This window comes from Chlamydotis macqueenii, chromosome 1 (genome assembly GCF_036417535.1).
Source record: "Chlamydotis macqueenii isolate bChlMac1 chromosome 1, bChlMac1.mat, whole genome shotgun sequence".
In the NCBI taxonomy this organism is placed as follows: Eukaryota; Metazoa; Chordata; class Aves; order Otidiformes; family Otididae; genus Chlamydotis; species Chlamydotis macqueenii.
This window is the reverse complement of record NC_141556.1, coordinates 129,008,457-129,026,065: the sequence shown is the minus strand read 5'-3', so window position 1 is coordinate 129,026,065 and position 17,609 is coordinate 129,008,457.

The window sequence follows — 17,609 nt, the reverse complement described above, 5'->3', positions numbered from 1 at the left end:
TGCGGATGCCCCCTCCCTGAGAGTCTTCAAGGACAAGTTGAATAAGGCTTTGAGCAAGCTGATACTGGAAGGTATCTCTGCCCATGGTAAAGGAATTGGAACTAGATGATTTTTAAGGTCCCCTTTTTTTTTTTCCCTTTTTATGGAAAAGTCAAACTAAGCACCCAAATTTAAATCATTTATGACTGAGAATCTCTCTGAAATGCACTTTTTTTTTTCCCTTTTGAAACATCAAAAGGAAAACATCTCTTACAAGATTGTTCAGGACTGATTAGATTTAAATTGGTCTCAGAATTCTTATTAAATGTCAAATGTTTCTTTCTTAAACTTCCATTTTGTGATGTACAAGTTAATCAGCATAAAGAAGCAGAGAAAAGTGGAAGTGTACAGAATCCAGATAGCAACAGAGATGGATTTTAATAGATATGATTATGAAGTAGATGGGGGGGTGTGTACTTGTTGGGGGAGAACTACAATTATTTTTAATTTGGAATCAAGAGCCAAGAACTTTTAAAAAGAGGAAAAAATAGACAAGATATAAAAAGAACTGAAAATGAGAGTAATACATGAAATAAAACTCATTTGTCCCTTCTATCCTATGCATACAGCTAACAGAGATTTCTTCTTTCATGTAGATTTAATGAAGTATTAATGGTTTCAGTATCTTCTTCTTTGATAGTTATACCTTTCATATTGCAGGTTCATAAAAAGACCGTAAGTTTAGTAGGTGTCTAGAGAATAAAAAGTCTTGTTTGAGGATATATCTGTGCTTAAAAATAAACTGTTGAACATAGTTATTCAGAATTGCAGTCACTGGGACTGGGAAATAACATAACTTCAATGTACCTTTGAATATTATATTTGAGGATGCCAGTGCAGAGATCGAGCCTGTGATTTGAACCCTTTGCAACCTTCAGCAAGAGTGGTAAACTCAAGCTCTATTATCTTAAGAACATACATTATGCTGATTAGCATTTGATTTATGTGTCTTCTGTATTTATTTGTTTATAAAAATGGCCTATCTCTTCATGGTAATCCAAATCCTATGTTGTAGCAGTTTCCATGGCAATTATGCTTTTTTTTTACTAAAGAAATAGGTAAACCAAAACCATACATAAATTATCCATGCATAAATTGCTTTTATCCTTGTTTCCCAGTCCATTTCTCTATAGTTTGTATGTCAGCAAGCAAACAAGATAGTAAATCGACCTTTCTTTACCCAGACATTCTACAATAATATAAGAAAATGAAAAGTCGAGGGTTTCACTCGACCTTTTATTCAATAATGTAATTGAGTCAACTCTCTGTCTAGAAATTCTGATAATATCTGACTCAAAGCATTCAGAAATCATGAGTCACTCCCTTAAAGTCATGAGTCTGGTTTTTAAAATCTTGAGATTAAAAAAACCCACCGAAACCAAAACCCTCTACACTTTTTATTTGGTTTGTGCTGTGGAAGTACGTTATCAGTTTTGAAGAGCTTTTTTGTTGCCTAGTTGAGCCACAAAGAATATATTTTAAGGATAAAAACTTAGATTCTGAATTAATGTTTGTCTTCCAATAACATGTCCTACTTGCTGATATGCAACAGTTCTGATCTCAGTCCTCTAAAAAACTAAAAGATGTACTCAAACACGCAGACTTCTACCTCTTTAATTAGCTCTCTCTGTTAACTTCCATTATTTGACTCATTATCATTATCATCATTATTATCAGTGTAAAACAACACCCAAAATCTCTTTTGCAGCTAGATGTAGTTGAAATTTGAGCTACCTGGTCTAGTGGCAGGTGTCCCTGTGCATGGCAGGGGAGCTGGAACTAGGTAATCTTTAAGGTCCCTTCCAAACCAAAACACTCTATGATTCTATGATAAATTACAGAACTCTAGCTAACATTTCAGCCTTTAATTTCTGGATGGCAACTGAAGATTCTTTCATGACATTCAAAAAAAAAAAAAAGGCAGAAAAAAAATCTCCAAATCCTACTGCAATATTTCGATTTTGAGAGTGAAAATGTTGAAATAAAACATTTTGACATTTGCTTGAATTTAATGTTTTGAGATTTCCATTTGAAAATATTTGAAATGTTGCTCATGTGAATCAGAAGAAAATTGTTCTGTTAGGGAAATTTTGGGCCAAAATTGCAAATCCATTCATAACAGCTGCCAGACTTTCTGAGGCAGACAGTAAGATCTGAGCTCAGGAAATCTCATACATATAGCTACACTGAGCATAACTTGTCAACAAAAACCATAACTTACTGCTCATCATTCCTGACTTGCCACATTCTTGCCTACTTAATCACTAGTTTTGTTTGTGTAAATTCAACCAAGAGTAGATCTTTCCAAACAAGTAACAACTTACTAAATGTGCATAAAAAACTAGGCTGTTATTTTTAATATGAAATCAAAAGAATATACATTGGACAACAAGGTTGTTTTCATGAGAAGTGCAGTGCATGTTGATTATCCAAATGTGTAATTTTTCTTCATAAAGTCATAAAATTTCTTATGAAAGCAATGTAGTGTGCCAGACAACATAACATATAATTGTTACAATTCAAGTCTTTGACTAAGAAAGTGAATTTTCTATTTACCACCATAATCAATCTTATTATCTCAGTGGGGTATTTAGTATGTATGTTTTAAAGTACTCTTGAAGATTCCCAAAGACAAAAGGCTGAAGAAAAAATCCAGACACATGCCATACTTAAAGTAAAAGATGCAATTAGAAATTGTGTGGAGAAAAGACAATCACAATCTGTTTCATGATTTGTCTGTTCAATGATAGGTTTTTTCTATACAAGAAGCTGATACAAAAAGAAAATACACAATCCAAGTCCAAATCTTCTTGCATTTTTGAGGGTTTAAATTAAATTTCAATGTATTATATATTTATATATTTTTTAAATTTAATATGCAAATATTATGCAAGTACATACCTTTTTTTGTATGACTTTGCAAGTCTTTCCAAGTGGAGGTATTAGTAAAGTCTGAAGGAGAATTTGAGAATTCAAAACATTTTATTCATACTACATTATTAGAAAACAAGAAATACAGTCAATGTTTCCCACAGATAAATAAACTCCATAATAATATCGAGATGGGTGTCAGTCTCTTCTTTCAAGTAACAAGTGAAAGGATGAGAGGAAATGGCCTCAAGTTGTGCCATTTAAGGGGAGGTTTAGATTGGATGTTAGGAAAAATTTCTTAATTGAAAGGGTAGTCAAACATTGGAGCAGGCTACCCAGGGAGGTGGTAGAGTCATCATCCCTGGAGATAATAAAAAATGTTTAGATGTGGTGCTTAGTGACATGGTTTAGTGGTGGACTTTGCAGTGCTGGGTTAACAGTTGGACTTGAGGATCTTAAAGGTCTTTACCAGCCTAAACGATTCTATGATTCCATTATTCCATCTGGCTTCCCTCCGCACAAGCATTCTGAAAATACATTATGTGCCAAACACTAGGAAAAAAAGCACTTTTCTGTGTAGCTCAGTGAATATGTTGTTTTCGAAGTCCAAATGAAATATGGTACATCATAAAATATCCCTTTCTTTTTAATCCTTAAGATATCATGAGAAAACTATAAGAAATGTTCTAACTCTTTACAAAAGAAGAAGATATATTTAAGGAAAATGTGAGAAATTATATATTCTTAGGTTTTGACTCAAGAAGTATTATGACACACCGTAGGATTTTTGTACGGGAAAAAGTCTTTAGCACCTATTGTGGACTCTGCTGAAAATACATAAAATAATTCTCCTTCATTTAACATATGTTTTTATAATGCCATTCTTTTCCCCTTTACAGAGCACCATACCCCTATGGACCACATAGACTGATTCAAAACAAGGCTATCCTCCCTTCTCTTTGTAAACTCAAAAAGCAGAATGGTATTTGTGTCATACACAAAATAAATCCTTATCCCTTGTTCCTCATTAACGAGGAACATAAAGTCCTTACGTTTTGCTTCTAAATTTCTCTTCTTTCTCTTCTTTCTCTGGTTAATGCTGAATGCCCTAACTATCTGTGAAGTACTAATAATTTATTAATCAAAAAAGTAAAATGGGCAAGAGGTAATAGTCATCTAGGCATATGAAAGACCATTTGGCTGAACAGAGGTTCGAAGCAGAAGTGAAAAAACAGCAATACACCTCTCATTTAACAGCTTACCAAGACAATCGTCTATCCAATGTCTTTGAATAGGTGTGATTCCAGCAGAAGGATAAAAGAGAGTTTCCTCGCCTTTTTCTTCCAAATAGGCTCTGGTCAGAGGGAGAGAAATGCAAGTTGTTATTACCTAAGTGCAAAGAACTTATTATACTGATTATACTGAAGATGAGAAGGAGGACAGATAAGGAAATTCACATAAAAGAATCATAGAATCATAAAATGGTTCAGGTTGGAAGACATCTTAAAGAACATATAGTTCTAGTCCCCCTGCCATGCGCAGGGATATCTTCAAGTATCAGCTTGCTCAAAGCCTTATTCAACTTGTCCTTGAAGACTCTCAGGGAGGGGGCATCCGCAACTTGTCTGGGCAACTTGTTGCAGTGTCTCACCACCCTCACAGTGAAGTATTTCTTCGTTATATCTAATCTGAATCTACCCTTTTTTCAGTTTAAAACCATTACCGCTTGTCCTGTCACTACACTCCCTGATAAAGAGTCCCTCCCTATCTTTTCTGTACGTCCCCTTGAAGTACTAGAAAGCTGCTATGAGGTCTCCCTGGAGTCTTCTCTTCTCTAGGCTAAATAACGCCAACTCTCTTGGCCTGTCTTCAAAGGAGAGGTGTTCCAGCCCTCTGATGATCTTCGTGGCCCTCCTCTGGACTCGCTCCAACAGTTCCATGTCTTTCTTGTGTTGGGGGCTCCAGAACTGAACACAGTACTACAGGTGGGCTCTCACGAGAGTGAAGCAGAATCACATCCCTCAGTCTACTGGCTGCATTTCTTTTGATGCAGCCCAGGATGCAATTGGCTTTCTGGGCTGTGAGCACACATTGCTGGCTCATATTCAGTTTTTCATCCACCAATACCCCCAAGTTCTTCTCCACTGGGCTGGTTTCAATCTACACATTGTCCAGCCTGTGCCTTATTTTTGCTTCGGATCACCCTGACCCATGTGCAGGACTTTGCACTTGGCCTTGTTGAACTTCACGAGGTTCACACATGCCCACTCCTCCAGCCTGTCAAGGTCCTTCTGGATGACATCCCGTCCCTCTAGAGTATCAACCACACCACTCAGCTTGGTTGGTGGTTGGTGTATCTGCAAACTTGCTGAGGGTGCACTCACTCTCACTGTCCATTTCCCCAACAAAGGTGATGTATAATACTGGTCCAAATATGGACTCCTGAGGGACACTACTCGTCACTGGTCTACTGGTGTTTGAATTTGGTGTACACTCAGACATCGAGCTTTTGACCACAACTCTTTGAGTGTGAGCATCCAACCAATTCCTTATCCAGTGAGTGTTTCACCCTCAAATCCATGTCTCTTCATTTTAGAGACAAGGATGTTGTGCTGGATAGTACAAAATACTTTACACAAATCCAGGTAGATGGCATCAGTCGCCCTTCCCTTATCCACAAATGCTGCACCCTGTTGTAGAAGGATACCAAAATTGTTAGGCACAATTTGCCCTTAGTGAAGCCTTGTTAGCTGTCATAAATCACTTCTCTATTTTCCATGTGCCTTAGCACATTTTCTAGGAGGATTGGCCCCATGATCTTGCCAGGCACAGAGATGAGGCTGACCAACGTGTAGTCCCCTGAGTCTTCCTTTTTTTACTTTTTAAAAATAGGGCTTATGTTTCCCCTTTTCCAGTCACTGGGAACTTCAGCAGTTTGCCTCGACTTTTCAAATACGATGGATAGTGGCTTGGCAACTTCATTTGCCAGTTCCCTCAGGACCCTCAGATGGATCTCATCAGATCCCATGGACTTGTTCACATTCAGATTCCTTAGAGGGTCTTGAACCTGATCTTCTATTGTAGGAGGTACTTCATTCTCCCTTCCTTTGGATTCTGTGGATTGGGCTGCATGACTACAGGACTTGTCGGTGAAGACCAAGGCAAAAAAGTCATTGAGTACCTGAGCCTTCTCCATGTCAGTTGTAGCCAGTTCTCCTGTTTCACTCATCAAGAGGGCTACAGTTTCTTTCATCTTCCTTTGTTGGCCTACGTACCTGAAGAGACCCTTGTTATTTTTGACATCTCTAGCCACGTTCAGCTCCAGTTGTGCCTTGGTTTTCCCCGATTCCCTTCCTGCACTCCCAGGCCATATTTCTATAATCTTCTCAGCATGTGTAACCCTGCCTTCATTGCCTATGCATTTTGGTTTTGCATTTCAGTTTGGCTTTGAATAGTTGCAATTTATACTTTGCCATGGTCATGCCATACAGAGCAGTGAACCTGCAGAATTTCTGCCAAAAATACTGTTTAAAAGAACCCATTGCCTAATGTTATCCAGAGCATGCACATAGTGACATCCTGAAACTGCTTTTCTTTTTCCTTTCCCCAAGAACTGTAAAAGTTCACACATGTTTCCCAGTTGATGGATTTCTTTAGCAATCTACTCTGAATGCTTCACATGTTTCACAGAGCAGTGAGGCTGAGGCAGATGTTGCAGCCTGTCTACTCATGCTTTACACAACAAAATGCTGAGGATGAGAGGTCTTGAGGACACTGCATGAGAGTGGCACATGTGAGGCCTTTAGGAGACTGGTCTGATACCATTGTAGGATGGTGAGAGATTGAGTTGTGACATGTCTATCTGTAAAAACAGGAGTCAAGTGCACATCAGACTCACTACTGCTGATGGATCTTATAAAATTAGTGAGGGTCTGCAAGTCCTATCATTGTAATATTACCAAGAGGCTGTCTTTCCCTGTGACTACTCAATTTCAGAATTTCTGGGATTTGCTTGGTGTTTGAACTTTCCTTAATACTCTTGAAAAGTGTAATACTACTTTGGGGATAACTACTTTCTCCCAAAATAGATATAACAGTGTGTGCAGAGAAAGAAGACATTAATAATACGAGTATAACAAAGTTATGGCAGTTTCTCTGCTTTGACTATGGGATTTTTAACAATATTACTAATGGACCAGACTTCTGGTAGCCAATCAGGCAAAAGTGTGGCAGTCATCCTCCCCTCCCCTGCCCTGGCCTACACTTTTCTTCAGCAGAAAATAGATTTAGATTCAGCACAGACTTTGGTTTTATATTAATTACTGAGCACGCACATGCAGTAAAAACGTTCTTTGTTTGGGACCAATTCAAACATCTGAACTAGTAGTAAAATGCCTTTAGGTCATTCAGTTCCAAGTTTCCTCATGTATAAGCTAAGAAATATTTCTTATTGAATACTTTCATATTAACTTTCTATAGTTAATATGCAACTAAAACCGCAACATCACTGACTTAATTTACTCTCTTGAATAAGCTGAGGAAAATAGCTTAGTTTGCCTGAAAAAAAAAAAAAGAGATTTCTTGCAATTACAGAATGACTTTTAGTAAGAGGAAGGGTTCATGGATTGAAGATATTATACTTGAAATATTCAACATGGTCTCAATAAGAGCAAACACCTGATTTTTTTTCTACTTTTACTTTTATTTTTCACCTTGGAAGGAATGCAGAACCTGAATATATGAATACCATCTGGGAGTAAAGCATTCAAATAACTCAGTGTTATGAAACAATTTGTATTTTTTCCATGTGTTCACTGATTAGATTAAAGTCAATCTTTCTATTATATGAGTGGTTCCCTAGATGATGGTAGTCTAAGTTTCAATTTTATTAACAATGTCTGTTCATCTTGATAACAACTTCATAGCTCAAACCTAGAGGATTAATAATAACAGGCACTTCAAGTACTGACTACTCTTATCAGCATTTGAGGTAGCAACATCTATATTTATTTTCTTTTTAAGGTGTAACTAGCTTCAAAGTTGTTTGTGCAAACTCAGATCCATCAACCATTTCCCTAACGTGACTGAATAGATTGAGGTGTGCAGAAGCTCAGAATGACATTTATGTGAGGTTTTACAAGTATTTTCAGAATTATTTCAAAATACCTTAAAGTTTATACGCATTGGCAAAACTTCAGCTCCATTTTTATTTTCCTTTTCTGAAAAGCAGATAGAAATAAATTAAAGTACAGTAAAATTTAAATGAAGAAATATATTCCTATGTTACCATATTTAAAAAAAAAAAAAACAGCAACAAAATAATCAGAACCTAGCCTTCCATGTTTTAATAGTAGATCCCTACCTTGGGGAAGCCACAGAGAAAACCTTCTTTACTTTAAACAATAAATTTATTTTTTAAGCTGAAAAGTGACAAATATTTGTGCCCATTTAGAACTGACTTACAGACTTCTTAATGTCTCACTGAGCACATTCAGCTTTTTTCTTTGATTCTAAAAAACAGAATGCACTTAGAGTGTGCTTTCTAGACAGGTTGCATACTTTGCAGATTATTGTTACTTCAAGCTGAAGCTGTTGTTCTGCTCATATGAGATACCAGTTACCCTCTTTCATGACATAGACACAGTAAGAGCTTGATTTTTCACTGGTGCAACCAATGGGACTTTTATTGATGATTTTAGAGAGAGTAGAATCAAGATCATTGGCTGAACATTTAAAAGTAGCACGCGAGGAAAGACTCTTAAGGGTATTTATACCTTTTATAAAGGTATACCCTTTATCTCATGAAAATAGAAGTAGTAAACACTCTTGTTAACCTCAGCAGGTCTTTTTCTCCTTCCTTAGAAGTCCAAATACCCTCGCAAACCTGAAGTTCTAGTGGCGTTAGGTATGTTAATGCTTGAAATGATTGTTTGATTTATTCTCATATACTGGTAGCAACAGATTACTCAACTGTGAGATGTCCTTGCTCCACTTCCCAAAAGAATACATAAACTTGTGGCAGAAAGTAGTCAAATGTTGTGCATTATGCACTGTGAATACTAGAGATAGACCTGTGTTTGAAGAGTATGGATATTTTGGACAGCAACCCTGCCTTATGCAAGAATCTGAGTACTAGTACGACCTTACAAGACCCTGAAGTCATGGAGTTTTCAGAGTCCCCCATAAGACATAGGGGAAACCTCTGTACCTTTGTATGCCCAATATAAATTGGCATTTCTCACATTCTTTAAGTGCTTTGCCATGGTCAGGGCTGTACCTTATGCAGTAGTACAGTGGTTCCAGTTAGGCCTTTAAGTAGTACTGTAATATAAAATATGATTAATATTCATAACAAAATAAATACTCATATTGAAAAAATGCTTACATGTTTGAAGTATAAAAAAAAGACTTTGCTGCACTTCATACTTTTACTTTTAGCTAACTGAATTACTTTATTTTAAAAATAGAAATTATCCAAGGAACATTTCTGAGTGTTCTGTCAGGTCAGATTGAAATCTATGACTAGTTAGATTTGCCTTTCAAGATATCATTCTAACTATTATGATAAGAAGTACAAATCACAAAGCATTTAATTATATCTGTTTTATTTGCATATAGAGTCCAGACCTTAAGCATGCTACCTTAACATATTCCTTTGAGGCACATTAATCAATGCAAAATTAAAGATAATTATGGTAATTAAATATTCTCAAAGTAAAAGGTGACAGTAGCAGTACTTAGCTCTAGCACAATCCAAAAAAATAAAAAGGGAGCTTACTAACATCTTCGTCATTAGTTTGGTATTAACACAATGACTTCCTAATGCCTCTGCTGAAATTTGCATTTTAAATGAAAGGCAGAATTTACCCTTCATTGCCTGATGTGTGACATTAGAGAGACATGGTTGTATCTGCACTGTCTACAGCTACATTGTGAGGCTTCATGTGTGGTGTCCTCCAGTGTAATCTTCAAGCAGCTTAAGCTGAATTAGGCATTAAAAAGATAGCCTTGTACCAATGATGTTGTGCTCCAATCTTGTTATTGCAGTGGCCAGGCTCTCAGCAGTTCTCATTGAAGCCCCTCCTGGATGTCTGTTCTATGTCATGAATTTGTAGTTACAAAAAAAAAACTCCATTTAACTTTTCTCTGAGCACATCTAGCTCTGCTGCTCTCTCCTGCTTCAACACTGAGAGAAATACTAATAAATCTGCACTTCACCACCCAATAAAACAGAGATTAATTTGATAAACACTAATGTGGAAACAAAGAGGCCATTTATAGTTATTAATAAAGGAGGATAATTGCTGGCATTAGTCATGGCATTTAATTTAATTGAAGTAGTAGTTGGAGAGTTTGCTTTCCTCAAGGTGATGATTTTCTACGAAGCATTTTCAATTGCCATAGCTCATATTTTATAAATAGTCAAATCTTTATTTCAAATGATAAATAAATAAATAAATAAATAGCTCTCCTCCTCCTCAGCAATCCCCCTCTCCTTCTCCAACAACACACTGAAAACGCTTCTGGTTTACAACAAACTGTATACATATAAATAGAAGATTGAAAGATAACAATATTTAACAATTTGAAAGATGCACCACAATACCAGTCTATAACTCTGAATAAATGTGCTTTTGTTCCTCTGAGAAGCATATGGATTTTTGGTTTGGGGTTTTTTTTTTAATTCAAAAATAATTTGTTAATCTGCTCAGAACATAGGGATAATTGCAGGAGAGCAAAAAATTAAAATTGTGAGAATCTAATGAGATAAATGAAAAACAGCTTGAAGAGTTATTAGCCCATATCGCACGCCAGGAAGATAGAAGGACATTTACCTTTACTCTCACTTAAGTTCACTGCTGTCATTGCTGTCATTGCTCCAAGCACTGCTCCATTTCCTTACCAAATACATAATCCTTGTTTCCAGTGACTGTAACACAAGGGAAGACCTACTTGCTGTACTGCCAAACTATGTTATATCCAACTGATCACGTGGAGTTAGAAAGCTACAGGTGTGACCAATAGATAACGGGAGACTATCAAGGAAGTTTTGGGTACTATACACAAAAACCAAGGAATCACAGCCAAAGAAATAGTAGCTACCATACCACCAAAATAGGAACAATAGATGTATTTTGGCCTCCTTTGCTGCTGAGTTTGAGTTGGTGGACTGGAATTAAAAAAAAAAAAAAAAAAAAAAAAAGAAGGGCTCACACTTAAAGGGGTATGAGGAGATTAAAAATACCACAACTTCTACATGTATGATAAATTTTAAGAAATATCTGACTTGGCATTACAGAGTGCCAGAGTTAAGATACATATTCCAGCCATGGCCTCACTCACCTCTCTACTCCATAGCCTGGTTTTGTATGAGTCCTCTCATCCTATCTTTGACTTGGAAAGATAAGGTTTATCTCTTTTTTTTTTTCCAAAATTCTTCTGTATCAAACACGCTCATTGACAAACAAATACTTCCATTATCTCGTAATCTTTCAAATCACAGAATTCATTGAAGAATGGTCAGAATTAAGCAGCATTTTCTTTGGGTTTTGAGAGTTCTGGGGAAAAAAAAAGAAAACAAAATCAAATACGACTGCAAGTCAATGCTGATTCAGACTATTGATATTACATAGACACTACTGTCAATTCAGGAGATACTGGCAGCTCAAAGCATTAAAGAAAATGTTGGGACATTGCAGATTTTTCTCTTGTCAGGAAATACTATGGTACTACTAGCAAAATGGCCATGACTTAAACAGAAATCTGAATGAGTATAAATTTATACCACTTTGGTTTCATGGATCACTGAATTCAGTCTCAAATGGTTGATTTAGTATATATAAATGTTATAAGGACTTTCATTAATTTTACAAATGCAACGATTTTTGTGGATAAAGCTATTAAACTAAAAATTCAGACTACTTTTTGTGAAAATAACCCTGCTCCCTCAACAACAAAATATAATGTCTAATTGGACTTCTTATAAATTCATGAGTTTATTGGAAATCCTTGTCTAAATCACCAGAGAAGGAATGAGAAGTTGGGAGTCAAGACAATACATTTACATTAAAACTTCCATATTGTGTCAATTTTATATAGATGAACCTCCCTTTATGTCAGAAAGCACATGGTGCTCTATTTATGAATAAAACACTTCAATTACAGAAAAAAAAAAATCATAAATCTTCACTATTTGTTTAACTTTAATAATAAATTATTCAAGACGACCTGCAAAACCACAAGCATTTTGTGGAAAACCTATTCCATTTATTTGTTAGTTAAAAACAAATGTCTGAATAGTATCCATAGGAGCTCTTTCCAATTTTATGTCTATGATCAGTTTTTTATAAACACATAATAGATGTTTACCTTACTATAGTAATTGGAAAAAATAATGCCATGAGGAAACCATTATCATCACTTTTATATAAAAGACAGTGCTGGAGTCACAGTTTGTCATTATTTGGCTGGCATACACTCACCTAATAGGAATGAATTAGATAAATCTTTATGCCTCTCTCTGGTATCTGAACAGTAGGAATTATCACAAGGTGTATTGCACTGTTATAGGATACACTGTTCTAAGTGTATTAATGAGATTAATGTTGAACTACTCTGTAAGATGCCTACAGAAAAGTAAGCACAGTTTATTTTTATTGTATCACTTATTTTCATCTCAGAGTGAACATATCTTCCACAACTCCCTAGGATGATGTAACATCCCTATAAGAGCTCTAGTAATACATTCCACAGGAAAAAAAAAAAAAAGATACAGATGGTGGATTTTAACTGAAATCCCTGTTCAGGATGTCTGAGGCAATAGGTCCTGCCTGGGAAATAAGCAAGTCCAGCTACTGACTTGGTACTGACAGTTGCAATGCTGCTCTAAAGAGAAATTAAAAATTGCTGGAGTGTGATGTGGAAATTAGGAGTTTAGTAAAAAGCAAACATGGTAGGCATTGTGATGTGTTTGAGGATTTTTTTTTTTACTTTCCTAGTTAAGAGCACTATCTCTTATCAACAGCTTTATATCTTCTACAGAAATGGAAATATGAAAAGGATCTTAAACACTCCCAAAGCAGAGACACTGATTTGTCTCAAGGACTTTTCAGCCAGGTGCAATGCCTTAAATCTAGGACTATAGTTAGAAAACTGCAGCATTACCAAGCAATGAATAAGTTCACATTAGAAAAGCTTAAGCTAATACCAGATGTTTTTAGTGAAGCTGTTGTTTCATGTTGACTCCTAGCTTTTCTCCACCTGGCAAGCTTTTGGTGTCTGAAGAATCTGCAAAATGCAGTATGGGTGGGTGTAGTCATGCAACACTCTTGCCTCATCTGAGTCACTCAGTGCTTGGTGCTATTCCTCCCTTCCTTCTGCGTTTGCGTGTTTTGTTCTTATACATGTATATTGATTCAAAACATCCTGTAGTAAGTTAGTGTGAATCATGTGATTTTCAAATCTGTAATTAAGTCACTGTTTTAAGCTCAGCATATTCTACTGAATCACTTTATTAATCTCCAAACGAGTTAAGTGCTACTAAATTTAACCTTTGATTTACCACACACCATTAGCAAATCTTGAATTACTGCTAAATCATAACCGTGTGAAATATTTCATCCATGACAGTGGGACCCCATAATTAGTTGCATACAGAGATTTGCAACGACCTTTCAGTTTAATTTTCCAAATTATTAAAAATTATGGATATGTACTGCGTTCCTTGTCTGTATCTCTAAGGCCCTGCATTTGAGTGAATTAAAGCTTAGCCTTCAGTCAGTCAAATATTAGCAAGCCAAGACAGAGTTGTATTCCTGGTCTGTTCTTCATCACTGTTGCTTTTATGTCTTAAAGATTCTGGGTGAAAGCAACACGTATTCAAGTAAAACAGATTAGCTTTTCTGCAGGAAAAAATCAAGACCTTGTTATCAAATAAGGCAGTTATCAAATAGACTTGCAACTTCTAGAAGAAATGTAAAAAAGTTTCTTTGTAATCTCAACATAGCTAGTATGAGAAAACATTTCTTATTGCAAAAACAAAATCCATGTTTTCATTTGACTTCTTTATCACACCTATGAAATCAGAGTATTTCTTGATAAACTTCTATGTTATATTAGCATACTCAAATAGTAAGCATGCCTGTATAGTTTTAAACAATAAAACACTACTGGAAATATTCATGTGTCATGTTTCTAGGCATACTCAATGTCAGATACCTTTGAAATCTCCCAACATTAACTTCAAAAATTGTCTCATATGATTGGGAAACAGAAGTAATTTTGCAATTGTATCAGAGAATCTAGTATTGCTTTATACTTTGAAAGAGTAATTCTATTGTTTACTCATATCCTAGTTATAATCTTTATTTAATATCCTAGTTATAATCTTCATTTACATGCCATTCTTAAAACATAATTTAAAAGAGAATAACTAAAAACTGGCTTGATTCTTAGTCTGTGTAAGCAGAAAGCAGATATTTAATAATGCTAACATGAATCTATTGGCTCTGTCTTCTGATAAATAAGAGCACAGGAAAGAACAGAGATATCTAAAAAGGCTAAAAAAGGCTACTCTACTTTACAAAGAAGGAGGAAAGTTAGTTTCCTGTAGAAGACAATTCAAAGTAGCTGAGTCAGATACTCAGTCCAAACAGATCTAAAACTGGAGTGACATTTCTAAAATTAGATTTGATATTTGTAAACTGATTGCATACTCATCCCATGAGAACTAATTGCTCGAACAAAGACTGTCTCCTTCCCACTTCTCCTTACTTAAGAAATCCTGTTGAAATTAGATCTGAGGTGTCGTGATTTAACCCCAGTGGGCAGAAGGGTAAAAGTAAGAAAACTTGTGAGTTGAGATAAAGACAGTTTAATAGATAAAACAAAAGCTACACGTGCAAGCAAAACAAAGGGAGGAATTCATTCGCTACTACTCATCGGCAGGCAGGTGTTCGGCCATCTCCAGGAAAGCCGGGCTTCAGCACATGTAAGAGTTACTTGGGAAGAAAAATACTATCACTTTGAATGTCCCCAATTCCTCCTTCTTCCCCTGGCTTTTATTACTGAACAGAACATCATATGGTATGGGATATCTCTTTGGTCAGCTGGAATCAGCTGTCACAGCTTTGTCCCCACCCAACTTCTTGCACACCTACTCACTGGTGGGGGGATGCAAGAAACAGAAAAGGCCTTGATGCTGTGCAAGCACTGTTCAGCTATAGCTAAAGTATTCCTGTGTTATCAACACTATTTTGGTAACAGATCCAAAACTTGGCACCATATGGGCTGATACAAAGAAAATTAACTCTATCTCAGTCAAAACCAGTGGATAAGGAAGCATAACAGTTCCTGCACAGGATAGCAAGCACTGGACTAGATGCACTCCCGGTGGAATTGATTAGGCTACATTTGTGTATGGGGACTAAAAAGTTTAATGGTTTAGTTGGAGATCATGAAGTTATAGATGTGGTCTTTTAATTAACAGTTTTGTTGGCATGGAAGAGTGTTAGCAAATATGAAATATAGGAAATATAGGTTATTATGTCATATTTTAATAATATAAATTGCCAGCAATATTTTTTTTTAACAAATTATTTATAATTCTATAACAGGACATAACTTTCTAGGAAATGTATTGGATATTTTCAGAAACTACAGGAAGTTAGTTTTGCATTTCTGGTATATTTGTTGGTATAAATGTCTGACAAGTGGCTGCCACTTCACAATTAATAAATCTGAGAGTATATTTGCAAGTATGTTTTAATTAAACATTTAATATAATTCCTTCTAACAAATGTATAGACTAATTTTCTTACGTTCCCATCTATTTAATGAGGAAATAGGTATCTATATTTCAGCATATAAGAGTATTTTTAAAGATACAATACCCATTTCCAACTGAAGTTAAGTGGGAATTATATGAGAACTGATGTCCTTGTAATTTAAAACCAGGAGGGCTTTATAGTGTCTCTAAGTAAAACACCTAAATTTAAGCTGAGAGGACAAAGAATGGACATTTTAATAGCAAAATAAAAGGTAGAAATAAAATGAGGGTAAATTGCTTTGTAAATACATAATGAAAGATACACATTCTGAACCTATGAAAGGGTGGAGCTTCCACTTTATTTTTCACTATTGTGTAGTGTAGGTTTGATTATTTATTGTTGAAGTTTTCAGTTTAGAATTCAGTCAGAATATCCATTTTCTTGTTTTAATTCTTTATTTCTAGCAATACGAGTGTAAGATGAGTAATTAGAGCCGCAAAACACTTCACCAGCTGCTCATGCAAAAGTAATATCTTCTGAGATAGGGGCATTGTTTTATATTAGTAAGACACAAAGGCAAATGACCAGTCTCCTTCCAGAATTTCTATAAATCAAAATCTAACTAAATTACTATAATGCAATCCCAGTTACAGAAAATACTTAATTGTCCACATATTCTTATTCACTTAAACATATGCTTAAAATTCTATTCATTCTTAAGTTCAACTGTTTCAGAAGAGCAAAGCAGATGTTTAAACTTATTCACGCAGTAGACATTTTATTTAGAAATGGTTTTCTAAGTTGATTCCTTCTACTCTTTCCAGTGTCAGTGTGATTTCAATTACCATTTCACTCTTCATGAAATAAATCAAGATTTTGAAATTATTATTATTAATAAAAATAATATAACCATCTGATTATATTCTTATATTTTTGAGACTCATTCATTTTTTCAATCTTAAACTGGTTCTGAAATATAAAAGGACTGCTGCAGTCATATTCACACATAGAATTACGTTACTGCACCCAGGTTTGTTACAGAATTTTCTTACATTTTCTTACATTTCCAGAAACATGACAGGTGATAACTTTAATATGATATGAAGAGCTGTAACATTCCTTCTTTAGTAATTTATTGCGTGGATCTGTAAGAGATAACAAGCTTTCCCAAAGTGTAGCAAAGGTAACAGGTAGCAAAGATGTTAATGAGCTTTCAGCTTGTGCCCTTTTAGACAAAATAAATTGTCAGAAATCAGTAGCTCATTTTCTTAAACACAAAGATAAAGCATGCATTTTGTTTTGAGCCTAAGATTATGTCATGTATCAGGGGAAAAAATAAGACTATAAAAATTCCATGAGTGGTAGAGCAGGTGATTCACCATCTAATATTCTGCTTTGGAATAAGACTTCTACTTAAAGGAATGAATATTTTCAAATGATTTTTCAGTTCACGTTTCTTACAGTATGTACTTCACATGTGTACACAAACACAAATACTTACAGTGTGCATCTGAAATACAAAACATATATATAAAAATAAAGTATTTTATATTAATATAAAGTTATCATAATATGCATTGCATATGTAGGAATTACATATAATAATATGCATATGCAATTGTGAAAATTATTAGCCAGTGTACAGTGACTGACCTAAATAAGTCAGGTGCTGGCACTAAGCAATATCTAGAGATGGTAAAGCAAACAGAAGTGTTACAAATAACATAGGTTTTATTTTGCTCAAAATAAGTCTTTAATTAGTGTCCCACATATGTAAATTAACCCCACATATTCTATTACCACTTCCAGAAGGGTTCTTAGATCAGAATTGTTTGAGATTATTATCTTTTTCATCTTGAAAGTTGCTAAAAACCCACCCTGAGTGCAGCATCACACAGGAAGTAAGCCATCCTGACCTTGCATCAGTAGGAA